Genomic DNA, 17,200 nt, shown 5'->3' with positions numbered 1-17,200 from the left:
GTGGTCAAATGTTTTTTATTATTATTTTTTTCCTAAGCACTAAAGCTCCATAACCCTTCAGTCTCCTCTGCGAAGCATTCCCTGCTCCATGCCGGCCCCACTGCAGGAAGAGTTGTTTACCTCTTTCAGAGAAATGAAGTCCCCTGAGCCATTTGACTGCAGAATTGATTTCTGACCCTTTGCTTCCTCACACTCTCCTAATGCTTAAATTATGCAGCCGACAAGCAGACCACAAGAGTGGCTCACATTCAGGGCTATGTTCTCAAAGTTGTGCATAGCGCATGCAGAGCACAGCTCCATTGCTGCAAGCACATGGGGAAAAAAAAAAAAAAAAAAAAAAAAAAAAAGATCAGGGAATTCAGCTTCCCAGTGTCCTTCCTTATGTCAAGACCCAGAAGGGAAAAATGTAAACTGAACCATTAACAGAAACAGAGAGGAAAGTGCAGTAAAAAAGTCAAAAAAATTAGTGTTTAGTGTTTCCTTTCATAGTGGTTGGTAAGACAGTATTTGAATAAAACCTCATTTTATTTCATGGATTTTTAAATGAAAGTGGAATATATTCATTATGGAGTTCTGTGTATTGAAAGGGACCCTTTAACTATCCATTGTACTTACCAATGAAGGTAATTTTGGTACAGTTCAGCATTTTCAACAATCGTTACTCTTTTCCTCCCTCACTTATGCTTTTACTCACATTCATCTTTGTACAGTGGGATGCAGAAGAGAGAAAATGCAAAATTCAGAACTAAAGAGCAAGCAATCACTAATATTATACAGACTTCTCTGGGCTTTTGCTTTTCCAAACTAAACCTCATTGCCATTAGTATTGAGTGTAAGGATCCTGCTGGGTCTGTTGCGGTTGTCCTATTGACTTTCTCTGGATGAATAAGTTCCTGTCAAGAGCACCACTAAATATCCACTTTAGGAAAGCACTTTTAGCCATAAAGAGCACATTTTCCCCTTCCTTCCTAGAGCCAGAGCCAGCACTGCAAAGCAAAATGAAACTGCAGTCTTTGGAGACAGATATAATTATAAGTAAATACTTCATAGGCATTAATTAGCAACACTTTTTTTTTTTAACCTGTGTTTTGTATAGGGAGTCAAATTTCCCTCTACAGAATTTGCTGGTGCTCCTGTACTTGCTACTACCACTTTATAAGTGATAATTACACCAAACACTTGTACTGCACCAGGTTTTAGATGCTTGAATAATACGAATCTAAATTATTTAGGTGTAGATTTTTCCAGTCTAAAAAACTAACAGAGTGATTCAGAATCAGCTGCAGTTCTTAGTGTTTCTTTTTGGTCAGCAACTGAATCAGGAATAGAACCATGGCAAAAATATATATATATATATATATATATATATATATAAAAGAACCCACAAAAATCCAGAATATGCATTTGGGAGTTCGGTTAATTATCTGAAAATAATTATCCAGAGACAAGTGAAGTACTAGCTCATCTGCATTCAGCATCGATGTCATAAATTGAAGGCTGAAGGAAAACCTACAGAAACAAGACAGGAGAAGAAAAAATTAAAGGTTGCCTCTTTATTGGTCTGTGGACTTCTAAAAACAGCAAAGCAAATGATCACTGAAAACATAAGCCACCAAGTCTGCATCTACCAGAAAAACTAAAAAACAGATAGTTTCTTTGTGCTGTTTATGTCCAAGGCTAAGCAGTTTTTATTGGAGGCTACTGCTCTCACTAACACAGAAAAAGTTCACGTTGTACCACAGAGAATTAAAATTATTTTTCATAAGAAATTTCATAAAATTATTTTTCATAAGAAATTTCAGAGGAAAAGAAATTTCAGAATTCTCAACTCACGTGCCAGCTTCTCCCTTTTCTTTAGGGGCCATGAAAGATGTATGTTCCCTTGCTTTCCTAGGTGATGTTCAGAGTTAGGGCTCCTACACCAATGCAGAACACTAATCCCACAGGTATTGCTAAATATATACAAAGGTTTTATCAAGGTGAATATTATTAATAAACCTATAATTTCTATAATAAATAGAAAGCTCAGAGACAGGTGGAAGAGAAATGGTGATTAGCTGAATAGTTTCATAGAAGTTTTGAAATGCATGCCACCAGCATCCCTTTAACAGCTAGAAGAAATGCTAGCTGGGAAAATGGACTAGTGGAAAAAAAATATGTTCTCAGACCTGCCACTTATGGCTGTGACTCAGCATCATGACTGTCTTCTGACATACAATCTGCTGCTATCATGTACTTAAAGGGTTCCTTAACATGAAGTGGCAGGACATGTGTTTTCATTCTTAAATGCCCTCAGGATTGCTTTTACCTGGGGCTCATGAATGCCTAGCTCACCTCATCTCTTAGCTGGGCAGAGGGGAATATGCTTATAACTGTCTCAAGATTTTTATCTGAAATGTAGAGTTCACTGTTTGAACATATGAATATGCAACTAAGAGGCAGAAATTGTCAGAAAATCACGCAGCTAGTCACTGGAACAAACAAGGGAAGAGAAATGTCTTAATATCAGAGTTATCTTGACATTTCCCAGCATAACCAGATCTGACTGTGGTCTGCAAGAAATCAATTCACAGGGAAGCCACAAATACCAGCTAATGCCTTGATTCATAAACTTTTATCCATGCTGGTGTGAAAGTCCTATTAAAGTAAACAGAACCCTAGTCCCATATAGTCTAATTGTAGGACCACAGCAGACAGGAAGTCAAGCAGCCCATGTGAAAGCTCTCTGGGGGTCAAGGCAGGGGTGTGTGGTGGAAGCCAGCCCCAAATTGTTTATTTCATCTAGATTCCTGTTGTCCTTATTTTACCTATTCTGGACAGGCTGAAGTCATGCGATTGCTCAGTACCCTAGTTTTGTAAGGAGTATATAAATATTGATTGTTACTGGAAATGTTCCAAAAGCCTTTTAAACTAACACTTTTGTTCTGCACTCAATTATTATTCACATATTTTGGAAAGAAGAGTTCTCAGTTCCACTCGCTTGACAAATGCTTTTATTTAGTATTGTAACAATCTTATAGGACTAGGTAAATTGCTGGAAGACTTTAGATTTTTTTAACATCACAGATCACACCTTCAGATGGGCTCTTTTTGACAGAGGGGAAGAAAGTTTAGAACAGTGTACAGCATAAATAATTCCCAACTAATGACCTAAAATCTTCTATAGATTCATTATTAATCTCTTAACCTCATCTGATTTAGGGTGTGGGGCAATTGTTCTTAAAGACAGTTAGGGATTTTTTTTCATAATTGAGAAAGTGTTTGTTTTAGCTGTTTTCTCAGGCTTTTATTGATGGAAGCTTTTGATACGATTTCCTTCAGTGCATGGTATGCTTCTGATGAAGAGGGGGACTTGAGGGCTATTTACTTGGTTATGGGATGCTAGCAATAAACAGGGCTACACAGGAAGTTATTCTTACAGATACTGCAAGGGAAATAGAAATAGCCATGAGGACAGACACTTATTTAGTGGAAAGATAAGTACAATTGTGCTTGCAACAATTATTTCAGAAACCTGTGAAACTAAATATGCAATGAAGAGCCAGAACTGCAGCTCATATTTCCAAGATCCCTGGTCCAAAACTTAGCAAGGTCAGAGGTGGGATTAACTTCTTCCACAGAGATAGCTTCCTCATCTACAGCTTCATCACGAGGGGGACTAGAGGGGCAGGGTCCAACCTATTGTCCTTAATCACCAGTGATAGAACCCATTGGAATAGTGGGAATGGTGTCAAGCTAAGGCAGGGAAGGTTTAGGCTAGACAAGCAGGAAGAGGTACTTCACTAAGAGGGTGGTTGCACACTGGAACAAGCTCCCCAGGGAAGCAGTCACTGCACCAAGCCTGTTGGAATTTAAGCAGCACTTAGTCACATGGTCTAAAATTTTGGGTAGACCTGTGTGTTGCCAGGAGCTGGACTGGACATAAAGTTTTCCTGTGAAGAACTGTCCAAATGTTATCAACCATACAGGCTGTGAATGCAGAGCTCTACAGCACAACTAGGCATGCAACACCTAATCATGAAAACAGTATTTCAATATATTAATAAAAAATGCTACATTTGAAGAGGTAAATCTTATTAAAACTATAACAGGAGGAATACTTTTCCTGTCAGGTGCCCTCTACTGGTAGTCCTGTTTTAAGCCCTTATGCTAAAGCAAGAACTATTGCACTGCAAGGAGCTGCTCAGCAAGGAAAAATACAAAGTTTCCCCTTCTGCTTGGAAGCTACAGCCCTTCTTATGTTTCATCTTACATCAGCAGTCTCTTGAACTAGTAAAAGTAAGTCCCATTTAGGTGAAGAGCCTTAATAACTGCTTTACTTAAAATGTAGAAATGGCAGAGGATTTTTATGTATTTTTTTAAATACACTGAGAAGCATGCCTCCATACTGGTTGTTGCTCTGTGGAAGGAACTAACTAAACACAAACCCTTAAACCCTGTAGGCAGACTTAGCAGATTAGTCAACCACATGCTTGAGTCTATTAATATATATTTCTATTGCCATGGCAGCAGGTTAAAGTTAGAAGTAACTAGATTTGAATAATTTAAACATGCTAAAAATACCAACTTCCAGGTTTAAATGGTTCTATTTGTCACTACACTGTCACCCATAATGACAATAACCACCTATGTTAGAAAGTCTACTTAGAAAACAGGCACCGAATATGCAAGTAGTTCTTCTGTCTATTCCTACTCCAAAATTTATGTTATAAGGTTCCTCTTGCTTGGAAACTGAGAAACAAAGCTATTGAGAAACAAAAATATTGTTTCTCAACAACAGTGAACACATACAATTTGACTTTTATCATGAAGCAATAACCAAAAATCAGAAGAAGGCCGAATAGATTTAGTTTGAATCAGCTTGGCCTGGCCAAAGTTGTCTTCATGAAAATCTGAGCTCTATTTCATAAAGTTTCTCTTCCACATGCTTGTGACTACACAAACTCTACAAAGAAAAAGAAACTTTAGGTTTAGAAAAAAAAATAAATATTTTTCAACATACAAGAAATCTGCCAAAAATTCAGAGAATACTGAACTGTATTGTTATATCATTTCTCTAAACACTGACTATTAATTTGGAAAAACAAACAAACAAACAAACAAAAAAAAAAAAAACACACAACAGCATTTGGCCTTAGAAAGGTGGTAGAAAGTGTAGTTCACCTACATCAGTTTGCCAAAGAGAAAACCAAATAAGATACTTCTCTTGTTCCTAAGAACTCCTGAGTGCTCAAGAGCCTCCAAATTAATCCAGTGCCAATCCCAATCAATATAAACCACTCACCTAAGTAAAATCATTCAGGTGCATTAGTGCTTCCAGGACTGCCTGTTTGACAGCAGTGGGAAAGATTCATGGCTCAGTTTTAACAACAACAACAAAAGAATTTCTCTCTTTGTATCCGTATTTATCATAGACACAGATTTCAAGATCTTGGCTTGTCATATTCATTTTTTAATTAAAAACTAGCAGTGAACATGAAACATCTCCCCAATTTTATTTTTCAATATGCAAATTACAGTTCCATGCCTACAAGCAGCAGTATAAAGATGCAGCTTTGAACCATGCAGGTACAAGAAAAAGGTACAAGAAAAAGAGATAATTTTAACACCAAATGATTATGGTTACAAATTTACGTATCAGCAGCCCAGTTGATCTGGTCTAACAGACAATGGATGAGGGATTTTGAAAGAACAATAAGGAATGCATCAAGATGTGGGAGAATGAGTGGTTAGCTCTATGAGTTAATGTAGCTTGGGAATAGACCATCTTTTCACCTTAAGGGATGAAAAAACTGCTCCTTCCCCCTTTGTATTCCAAACCTACAGAGACTAAAACATTTTCAATTTACAATAATTTCCCCTCCCAAACCATCTACTCCAACTCTTTGCTGCTGGCCAGACCATAAAGCTATGGATAAATACATATTTATTCAGTTTATAAGAATGAATCCAACTCTTTAACAATTACTTTGATTTTCTCCATGTATGCTAGTAGAATTGACTATGTGCTACTTGAATTATGTTGTCCCTCACTTCAAGTCATGTATGTGAAGGTGGATTGGTGCAAGACAGGTAATAGCTTCTGTAGAGAAAAAGCCAGCCATATTGGGAATTTTTTTCCACCTACAACATTTTCTCTTCCATGAAACCCCAAAGAGGGCATTAGTTCAATTAGACCAAGGTGAAAGGAGTGAGAGTCTTCACTTCAGGGTCCATGTTCATTCCCAAGAAACAACAAAACAACCCCACAGTCTGTGACATGCTGGCTCAAAGAAGCCTCTCCCCCATCCATTATCTTGTGCAGCTCAGTGAGTGGAAAAGGAAAATGTTTTGTTGATTCTGTTTTACTGATAAATGAAGCAATGTTATGGCTCTGCTGAAGGAAAGATGGTGAAAGACACCCTAAGACAGGGGCTGGTAAGGATACAGATGCAACTGTATGTTGGTGACATGACAGAAAGGACCAAAAGGCCATCAAGTCACTGTGGTCTCCACCTGCAGTGCAGTCATAGGTGGGAGGCAGCCAAACTGCAGTTCTGGTAGGCCAGAGACCCTCCTTGGGTGCAAGAGAAAAGCAGGGTGGTTTGTTCCACAGGCAGAACACAAAGTACTGAATTCTCCTAAAAACTGTGCACAACAGGAACAAGAGGCTAATTGGCAAACAGGGCCGCAGCAAGGAGCTTCTGAGAGGGATTTTGAGGAGGAAGAGAAGAGCCAGCTAAGCGTACAGAATAAGCTGATACTAATAGCTGGGTAAAACATAGATATAGGGAACAGAAGTGTTTTAAATTTGTTGCAACTGTATTTCCAGCACTGCTTCATTCACTTCCCCCACTAGATTGCCACTCTAAATATCCATTAGGTTACACTGTGCTGGGAGATTCATCTCCCAGGATCATTAGGCATCTCTCAGTTGAGTTTCTCAATAAAAAAAAATGAAAGTAGTGGCATAGCTGCAGTTACTGAAATATCTGTCTCTACTGGCTGAAGGACTCCAAGGTGGGGAAGGAAGGGAAGAGGAACAGCCACAGCAAAGAGCAGTGGGTCAGGGAAGGACACAGGAAAGGGAGTGGCTTATATCAAGAGAAGCATCCAGAAAAAGGGAAGGGTGGTGTGTGTTAGCAGAGACCATTTCACTGCCCTCTTGTTTCATACTGTAGAGTTAAGAAATCTTGTTCAGCCCAGGACTAAGACTGGAAGTTCACCTCCCTCATCCCTCCTGCTGTATATTTCAGTCAGTTCTTTCCACATGTGCTCCAGATAACTGGGTATTACCTGCATAAAACCAACATACTTGCATGTTAGTTGCAGACCAAACACATGGCTTGAGCACCCTGTAAGAAGCAAAGCAAAGCCAAAACATCTCACTGTAAGGAGCCATTACATGGCGCCACACAAAGCAGGCTGTCACGCTAACTCATAGGATGATTTTTCATGCTTTTGTATATGCTGATTCATGCTAAGGACCTGTGTGAATTTTTCTTACACAACCAGTTCAACATCTAAAGTGATCCCTTTTTTTTAATATATCAAAGGATAGTTATGACCAAACTTCAGATGGATTTGCCTGTCAAAAGTCTTGAAGGACACTATTATTCCTGCACACCCTCAATTGGCACCCCCGGGCCTTTCAGAGAAGCAAGAAAATGAAGTGAAAAGAATTATTGGCTGAAAATCTGAAGATGTAAACATTCACAAAACAATTGTATTCATAATTTCAAAGGAAGAAAACATAATGAGGAAAGCGTACATTAAAAAAAGAAAATGTCAGCAAATTTGGAGCCGTCATGACAGTCCCTGGGGATAAACTCAAAGAAAATACAGGAGAGCTGGTAGTTAAAGGATAGAAAGAACACAATATGAAATATTCTTGCTTCAGATAAAATAGAAGTAGAGATTCAGTATCTCTAAACAATCCAGATAATCAAGAGGGAATTGTATTTAAAGTGGAATTGCACTGAAAGTGGAAATACAATTCAGGACAAGTGTAAAAGAGTAGCGCAAGTATGTAGCCATTGAATTGAAAAGAGAGAAACAGAAAACAAATTATAACTAGCTATTAATGTAAATAAGAAAAAGTTCTTTAAGTGCATTATCCATAGCAGAAGATAAATCAAGTTTTATTTGTTTTAGTCAAATAACAGCGAATGAAGAAAAGCTCAAGTATCTAAAGCTGTTGTGAATTCAGTTTTTACTAAAAAGGTTAATTGTTTAGGTATCTGTAACTAATTTTAACTAGGAGATAAATCTGTAGGACAGGAATAAGAAAAGGACAAGTTGAAGCATATTCAAGTTAGATGCAATCAAATTTTAGGAACTTGATACAATGCACTTTCAAGTACTCAAGGAATTAACTTAAGCCATCTAAGAACCATTAGTAATTATCTTTGAGAACTCTGAGGCCAGAGAAATCCTGTGGGACGTGGGAAGGGCAAACAGCACCAACTCAGCAGAGAAGATAGAAAGACTGCCTTCTTCTTCTTCTGATTTAAAGATCAGCCAGACCTACTGGCAAGTGTATTGGAACATTGCTTAAAACTGAGACCAAAATGTGAGGATAAACTAGATGGATTTCTTGAGAACAAATTAGGCCAGTCACCAAACACAGGCATTGCTAATAATGGAGACATGCAAAGTTGCAGGCATGCTCCAATAAGGCTTCTGATGACTAGAAAATAAGTTTTCATAAGTTTTATAAGAAAACTCAAGAATTATAGCCTAAATCAAGTTATGAAGTGTATAGACAGATGGTTTTAAAATAGACTTTAAAGCTATTCCCATTTTATCAGATTGAAGGTAAGATATTTCTAGGGATCTTCCACAGGAGGTCTTCTCTAGACTTTGTTCTGCTTTGTATTTTCATCTGGGGTTGCAGATGAGACTGTACTTCATAAGATTGAGAGATGTGTTTTAGCAAGAGATGCACATTTTCACAAATCCAATTGTCTGAGTGGTCCCACAGCAGTAAGCCGATAACAGAGCAATATTTTGCTAGAGGACAGGGAACAGTTATTTTAAGTTGGAGACATTCTGTAAAGGTTGTTTTGCTTTAAATGCTGCGTGTAGTTACTGTGCTCAGCAAGTCTAATGTTACCTCCTGCTTCTGAAAGAAACCTAGCAGCAGAGCCATGCACTGAAGTGACAATGCTGAAGACAGATAGAAGAAGATGAGGATTTATCAGCTGAGATAAGGGGCTTTGGCTTCCTCATTAGTTACAGTCACTGTGGCTGAGCACCTGCATAGCTTCTTCCTCTGGACCGGCAGGGACAAAGCTAGTTGCAAATTGCTAGGAATGCTGCATTTATCATCAGCTCCAATTCACTTCTAACCTAAGCAGTAGTAATACAGTTGTAGTTATATCCCATGTAGGAGGAAAATGTAACAGTTGTAATAAAGAAACCATTTGGATCAAACTGTTGCAGAAAGGCTGTATTTCAGATTTCTGGAAGAGAAAGTGAATCATAGAAGATTATAGTCCCCACCATACCTGAAAAAGCGGTGCAACATTCTCTGTACTGGAATATCTTTTAAGAACCATATCATAAAGGCAAGGTAGTCTAGCTGAGAAGCAGGACATGTTACTTGGGTGACATTCTGATCTTGTATGACAATCTTACTCAAGACCACTTAAAGCAGAAAATATTCAGTCCCTTTTATTACCTTATCTTTATGCACTCCCCCATGAAATCCACGTACCTCTGAAATCTGAAACTTTACAAGTTTAAAAAGAAAAATCACAAGTAGCAGGAGATCAACCAGTCACATAGCAACTAAAAAAGTAAAGATGACACGGCTGTCTTTCCTCAGGAAAAAAATGCTATTATCTCAGACCTTTTGTAATAAAAAATAAAAAACACCAGTGAAGTTTGAATGGGTCCGTGTTGCATAAGATCTGCAAAAGTTTTTCCCTGCATCTGCAGTGTTCAAAACAGACTGGACACATCTTTTCCATTATAAAGGGCTCAAAGACAATACTATCCATAATATGACTTGACCCAGAAGAATACTAACTCAAGGAATGCACGTCTTGACAGTGGAACTGAAGATAAAACTTAGCATGATACAGTAAACAAATTGTTGATATAATAGTTGTATATTTATCAAAAAAGTTGCTGAGGTTTTGCATACTGAGCTAAATTACATTCACACAGAGGTACATAAAGAACAGCATGAAAGGAGTTCATCCCCACTTGTGGTCTTCCACATGCTTTGACTCTAACATGAGGACCAGGAGGCATAAAGTAATAGCATAAACAAAAAAAAAAGAATGGATATGATGAACACTATTGCTTTTCCTCCTGTCCTCCTGGAATTCATTCTCAGCAAGACAATGGGAGTGAGAGTGCACAATATTTGGAAACAGAACAGCAGGGGAATGAACAGGTTTGTTTCTTGACTTCTCAGAGTACTTTCTACAAGTTCTTTCTTCACATGATATTAAGGTTTTCCCAAATTTGGAAGAATAGCATGAACAATTTTTTCTTAAAAAGACTGGCAAGTTGAGAGGTTAAACTTTAGCAAGATACATTATCTAAAAATTCATTGAACCTCTGACTCCGTAGAGCAGTTAGTTATTTCCCTAAAATAAATGCTCTCCTAAAATGCTCTTCCCCTCCCCCCCAACCACTCCCTGCACCCGTGATTGGTTATTACAACATCTTTCAATCTTAATGAGACTAAATTTCTAATGTAAAACAACTTCTAATATAAAACATGGGCAATGTTCTCCTCTCACTTCCTCACAAATACTGCAGGTCTTATATAAGGCAGCAAGACAGGTCACCATCCTTTTTTTTTTTTTTGTCCAAGTAACGAAGTATTTCAAAGCCATATCCCCCAGGTATTGCATATACAGACACACATGCATAGATCCTGCTGTGCACTGAGACTTGAAGTTACAATACAACAGTAAAGGTATATTTTTCCTTCAAAGTCCATTTGTAATCCCCCATTAACACTTACGAGAGCTGTGCAAACCCATTAAGAAAGATAAATATACTTCCCCCCCTGGGCATAGCCTTGAATTACAAACCAATAAGGGCTACAGAGGTCTGACACCTAGAAGAAAACCTTGAAAATCTGTATTTCTAATGGAGATGCACCTGCTTCTCACTCAGCAGTGAGTACAGTACAGCGTTACACTCACCTCTGCTGCTATCATTACACAGATATACTCTCTCTTTGGTAAAAGATAAATGCTAATGATATTTAAAATCCATTTATAAATCAAATCAGCCCTTTTGGAATCTCCCTCCCCATCTGTATCCATTTACTTGTTTGAAGATCTGTCCACAGTACTCAGACATCCTTCTGTTGAAAAGTCATGTAGACATCTATTCAAAGACCAGAGATCTTCAGCAGGTTTCCAAGTTCACAGAATCACAGAATTGAAGAGGTTGGAAGGGACCTCAAAAGATCATCAGGTCCAACCCCCCCTGCCAAAGCAGGTTCCTTAGAGCAGGCTGCCCAGGTAAGTGTCCAGACAGGCCTTAAATATCTCCAGAGAAGGGACTCCACAACCTCCCTGGGCAACCTGTCCCAGTGCTCTGTCACCCTCACCGTGAAGAAGTTCTTTCGCATATTGGTGCGGAGCTTCCTGTGCTCTATCTTGTGACCATTACTCCTTGTCCTGTCCCCGCAAACCACTGAAAAGAGGTTGGCCAAATCCCTTTGTCTCCCACACCTCAGGTTTTATACACATTGATGAGATCCTCTCTCAGTCTTCTTTTATTCAGGCTGAACAGACCCAGGTCTCTCAGCCTTTCCTCATAAGGAAGATGCTCCAGGCCCTGTATCACCTTTGTGGCCCTCTGCTGGACTCTTTCCAGAGATCCCTGTCTTTCTTGTACCGGGGAGCCCAGAACTGGACACAGTACTCCAGGTGAGGCCTGACCAGGGCAGAGTAGAGGGGGAGAATCACCTCCTTTGACCTGCTGGCCATGCTCATTTTAACACACTCCAGGATACCATTGGCCCTCTTGGCCACCAGGGCACACCACTGGCTAATGGTCAACCCGTCGTCCACCAGGACCCCCAGGTCCTTCTCCTCAGAGCTCCTCTCCAGCAGGTCGTCCCCCAGCCTGTACTGATATATGTGGTTGTTCCTTCCCAGGTGCAGGACTCTACACTTGCTCTTGTTAAACCTCATTTGTTTTCTTCCTGCCCATCTCTCCAGCCTGTCCAGGTCTCGCTGAATGGCAGCACAGCCTTCTGGTGTGTCAGCCACTCCTCCCAGCTTTGTGTCATTGGCATATTGCTAAGGGCAGACACTATTCCCTCACCAAGGTCATCGACGAAGACGTTGAACAAGACCAGACCCAGCACTGACCCCTGGGGAACACTGCTAGTCACAGGTCTCCAGCCAGACTCTGCACCACCGATCACCACTCTGAGCTCGGCCAGTCAGCTGGTTCTTAACCCACCTTACTGTCCACTCCTCTATCCCACACTTTCTCAGCTTTGTTAGTAGGATGTCATGGGAGACAGTATCAAAACACTTGCTAAAGTCAAGATAGATGACATCCACTGCTATCCCCTCATCTACACAACTGGTGATGCCATCATAGAAGGCAATGAGGTTGGCTGAGCACAACTTCCCCTTGGTGAATCCATGCTGACTACTCCTCATAACCTTCTTCTCTTCCAATTGCTGGCATCCAGAACAAGCTGTTCCAACACCTTTCCAGGGACAGAGGTGAGACTGACTGGCCTATAGTTTCCCAGATCCTCCTTCTTGCCCTTCTTAAAGACCAGAGTGACATTGGCTATCCTCCAATCTTCAGGCACCTCTCCTGTTCTCCAGGACCTTTCAAAGATGATAGACAATGGTTTGGCGATCACCTCTGCCAACTCCCTTAGCACATGTGGATGCATCCCATTAGGACCCATAGATTTGTGTGCATTGAGCCCACTCAGATACTCCCAAATCACCCCCTTGTCAACAAGAGGGGAGATCTCCACTTCCCAGACTCTTTCTCCTCCCTCCAGGGTTGAGGAGTCCCAGGGGGCAGTCCTTGAAGCAAAGACTGAAGCAAAGAAAGCATTCAGTATCTTCTGCATTACTTCAGTTACTTCAGTATTTGTCATTTTTAAAGTGTTTTCTTGATAAACAATACTCATAATGAAACATACTTTGGGAAACAGAAAAAAATCCACTGACAGTCACTCATCCCCCATCCACCTGCCAGGAAGGGGAACAGGAAAAGTTATTAGCTTTTCATAGCCTCAAAACCATTCTTAAAAGCATTCTTTGTGGTTGCCTCTCACCTCCAAAACTAGAGATCACTCAAGGCCAGGTTGTGATACTCCTTGTGAAAGCTCCTAAAAAGAGCTTTAAAGTCCCGTAGTGTCAAACGCCTGCTGAAGCACAAGCGTGGGCACTCAATGGGAATGACAATTTGTCCTTTAAAGGTTAAAAAATGAAAGAGCACATTGAAGTTACTTCATACAGAAGGCACATATGATTGCATTGGATTTCATATCTGTGGGAGAAATATTTATCAAAACCAGCTCCTCATATCAAAACTTGCTTTTAAGAACTTTGTGAAATAATTCTTGCTACTGTCTCCTCCTGCACAGTATCATTGCATAGACTGAAACAGAGAAAAGCAGATGTAGAATTAAAAGTAATTTGTCCTACTTAAGGATTTTTTTTCTGAATTAACTCTCAAGAAATCCTATTTTTGTCCACCTGTTACCCATTGACTGACTTGCTCAAATATTGTCACAGTACCTTATTTCTTTACTTGAAAGAGGGTAATTTCCAACTGACATACTGCCATACTTATTTGCCTTAAGAACAGCCAAATATGCATAACTGTGTTTCCAAAATGCTGAAGACATTCTCTTGCCTATCTCCCTGCATTGAAGCTTCCCACTGTAGCATTGGAAATCTTCCTTTCCCCTCCTAATCTGTACTAATTTATAAGAAATTCTTAACACATGGGAAATTTAATTTTGAAACATCACAGTCATTTACAGGTAACTTCTGAAAGTAGCCCATTGCACAAGATATATTCATGTACAGGCAGAAGACAACTTATTAAGAAGTAACAGGTGTTATCAGGTAGCACTGTTATACAACTACTACAAGGATGGGTGGTAAATATTTTTGCCCTTTTGATATTTAAGGATTCTTTAGGTTCATCTGAGATGTCCAGGCAGGTGGTGGCCAGAAATCTCATTTGTTCTCCACCATATACAAATCAACCCCATGGCATGTGCTCACCAGTGAGGAATATCTCACCTACAGCCTGCCTGAAAATGGATTTGGACATCCTGGCAAATTCAAAAAACCTCTAAAGTATAGGAATTATTACACAGTTATGCCCCATATATTTTGCAGTCACTGCAAATGACTTACCATACATCTGATCAAATCCTTCTGCCCAGAACAAGCAAGTTAACTACTTCACCTTGCCATAGATACACCCTGGGTCTGCCTCCATTTAACACTTACCTGCCTTTATTTCTATAACCCCTACTAGGCTGGTGAGTCTGCCCCACATGCTCACTACCAATGGATACCAGAACTGCAATATGGGTTTGTGACAGTCCTAGATTTCATCCTAAATTAGCCCACCATACTCAGTTGGTGAAGGAAGAAGTGCTACCACAAGTAGCTAGACACAACAAGTTGAATACTGACAGGTGTTCTTCTCCACTGTAGGAAAAAAAAAAAAAAAAATACCATGCCTGGGGTTTCAGGCTTTCTCATCAGAATTCAACACAATACCAACACCTCTAGGTAAAACAAACATTGCACAGGAAAGCAAGAAGTGGTGAAGAAACAAATGAAGCAGTGAGTGAAACAAGGTTTTTTTTTGTTTTGTTTTGTTTTTTTAAACACTACTTAATTCACTCTGTTTTTTGTCAAGCACTTGCCTTTCACCACTGCCCAACTCAAGATGAGCTACTGACATATGGCTTTTCTGGAGGAGGTCCAGCCATGCATGCATACAGCTGTGTGTCAAAGCACAAATGTCTCATGTTGGCTCACAGCATTGCAACTAAATACAAATGGCTTTTTTAGAGGACAATAGGAAAGAGGGAAGGGTACTGGAACCTCAGGGGAATCATTTGCAAAGAAGAAATGAAGAGTTTCCTGAAACAAATACTAGTAGCAACAGCAGACTGTCGTAGCTTATTTGCCTCTTGGCTTTGTTTGATGAACCAGAAAAGTGTACAAAACATGAGAGGAGTGCAGGACTTGCTGCAGCTTTCTAACTATCCCTTTTGCAATGGAGTTCAACTATTTGATTACTCCTGATGGTTTAAGGATGAATTTTGTTCTAAACTATTATTCCATGGTAATGGGCTAAGTAGTTGATCTTTTTAATGAAAAAATGATTACACAGAAAAGTTTGACACAGAACTAGAATAGTGCAGATATTAGTTGTTTTTTAAGCAGGGAAAAATGATTAGTCATTGAAAGTTCTAAGTTCTGATTTGAAATAAAAAATTCACCTTTATTGTTTTCCACAAAGGTTAGCTTTACAGGTGTTTTTTTTTTTTTTTTTTTTTTTTTTTTTTTTGTAAAGAGAATTTTCCCTGAAAGGGGAAAATCAGAAATCAAAAGATTTTTCTGGAAACAAAACTTTCCTACTTTGTTGGTATTCGCTCCATAAGAATTAACACACAACAATAATTAAATATGCAGACTGCCAGGTCTACACTGTCAAAAATTTTATGCAAAACTTCCACAGTATCGTTTTCATTCAGCAGCATTCAAGGCCGGTGCTCAGGCATATATGTCTGCATTCAGAAAACAGGCCACATTTCTGCGCTGACCTGTTAGCTCAGGTAATTCCACCATTCCAGGCAGACTCACACACCTTCTGTTATGTCCCAGGTAGTTATCTTAACTAAACCTGCTATTGCTTCCCGTCAATCCCCTGACAGCAGCCATTAGCACAGCTCATTGAAACGTTGCACTGAATACATGGTTTCCCTTGTGACCAGAGGTGCAAACTTAGTCTTGTATATGATGCAAAACCCATTCCACTTACCAGGTGAGCAAAAGGAGCTCAATTTTCATCTCTCATCTCTCCTGGACACTTCCACCGGTGAAATGCAAAAAGCTGCTATCTAAGAGAAATAGGCTATACCTACTGAGAACTTGTTTTTCCCATGTGTAACCATCCAGAAGAGCCAAATTACGGACAATGAGCATGATTGGATTCATAAGCTCACATTTGGAGTTCAAAAGCAAAACAGACCAAAGCAGAATGTGAGAAGAAACAAGTGGGAAAGAAAAAGAACAAAAGTTGCTGGCTATTATCTGGAAAAAGGACAAGATAGTAGGATTTTTCCTCAGATATTCATGAGGAATATGACAGCTATCGCAGCATGGAAACAACACACAGGGCAGAAGAAAAGGAAGTATTTACCTCTTCGTGTTATTTAAGAGATTCATGCTGTCCAATGCAGAGGAAACTGCACTCAAGCTCATGATGGACAGATTTCAAAGATTTCATTCAAAAATAAGGAAGCAGTATGTGCAAGCACATTCATGCTCTGGAAGACAGGAGAAGATGAACATCATGGTAAGGTAATTTCCTGACCTAAGAGCTAGAAGTTCAACATTTACTACAGGTAGCAGATACCAATAATATCATCCAAAACATAACCTCATTTCTGATGGTGGCTTGAAACACTATGATTTTTTAATATTTGTCATTAAATTCATTATCTCAGAGGAAGCAAGCTGAACAACTTTTCAAAGTTACCACACACTACAAAAACAGACAAGTGAAAACAAACTCTGCAGCCTATCAGCAGCTATAAGGAAGAAATTCTTTAATGAAACAGAGGAAAAAGAGCCAGCAGTGGGATGCACCCACTGAACTTTGCAGGAAAATAATGAAATGGATACTCACATTCATTTGTGCACAAGCACTGAAGAGTGAACATCAGCATCCTCCCAGGGAGGCAAACAGCTCCCTTTCTGTTTGTGAAGGTCTCACACAGCCAAGGATGCTAACAGGTTAAATGGTTGCATCTAGGACCCTTTCCATCTGAATAAATGTACTCTTAAGGGAAGTGTCAATATTTCATGGAGGACCAACAAGTTCAAGTGGTATTGAAATGCATCTCATATGAATCAAGTGTAATGAACTTGGCTAATGGGTTTGTAAGCATTTGAAATTGTGCTCATTGTTGTTATTGTTAAGCTTGGATGCAAGAAGAGCAATCAAACTG

At 39.4% G+C, this 17,200-nt stretch overlaps 1 protein-coding gene across 6 annotated transcripts in view; it reads right to left on the bottom strand.

The window, feature by feature from the left end:
- Positions 1-16,965, bottom strand: part of KYNU (kynureninase) — a 156,266-nt gene extending 139,301 nt beyond the window's left edge. For 5 of the 6 annotated variants that reach the window (XM_032190184.1, XM_032190186.1, XM_032190183.1 and 2 more), the window contains exons 1-2: positions 16,879-16,965; positions 16,390-16,516 (exon numbers count right to left, since the gene is read on the bottom strand). The gene's annotated coding sequence lies outside the window, so the exon portion shown is untranslated. The remainder of the gene's footprint in view (positions 1-16,389; positions 16,517-16,878) is intronic. The other variant, XM_032190187.1, reaches the window with a different exon arrangement.
- Positions 16,966-17,200: the final 235 nt, after the last annotated feature.

Source organism: Aythya fuligula, chromosome 6 (genome assembly GCF_009819795.1).
Source record: "Aythya fuligula isolate bAytFul2 chromosome 6, bAytFul2.pri, whole genome shotgun sequence".
Lineage (NCBI taxonomy): Eukaryota > Metazoa > Chordata > Aves > Anseriformes > Anatidae > Aythya > Aythya fuligula.
Note: the sequence above shows the minus strand (reverse complement) of the source record. Positions and strands in the feature narration are given on the sequence as shown.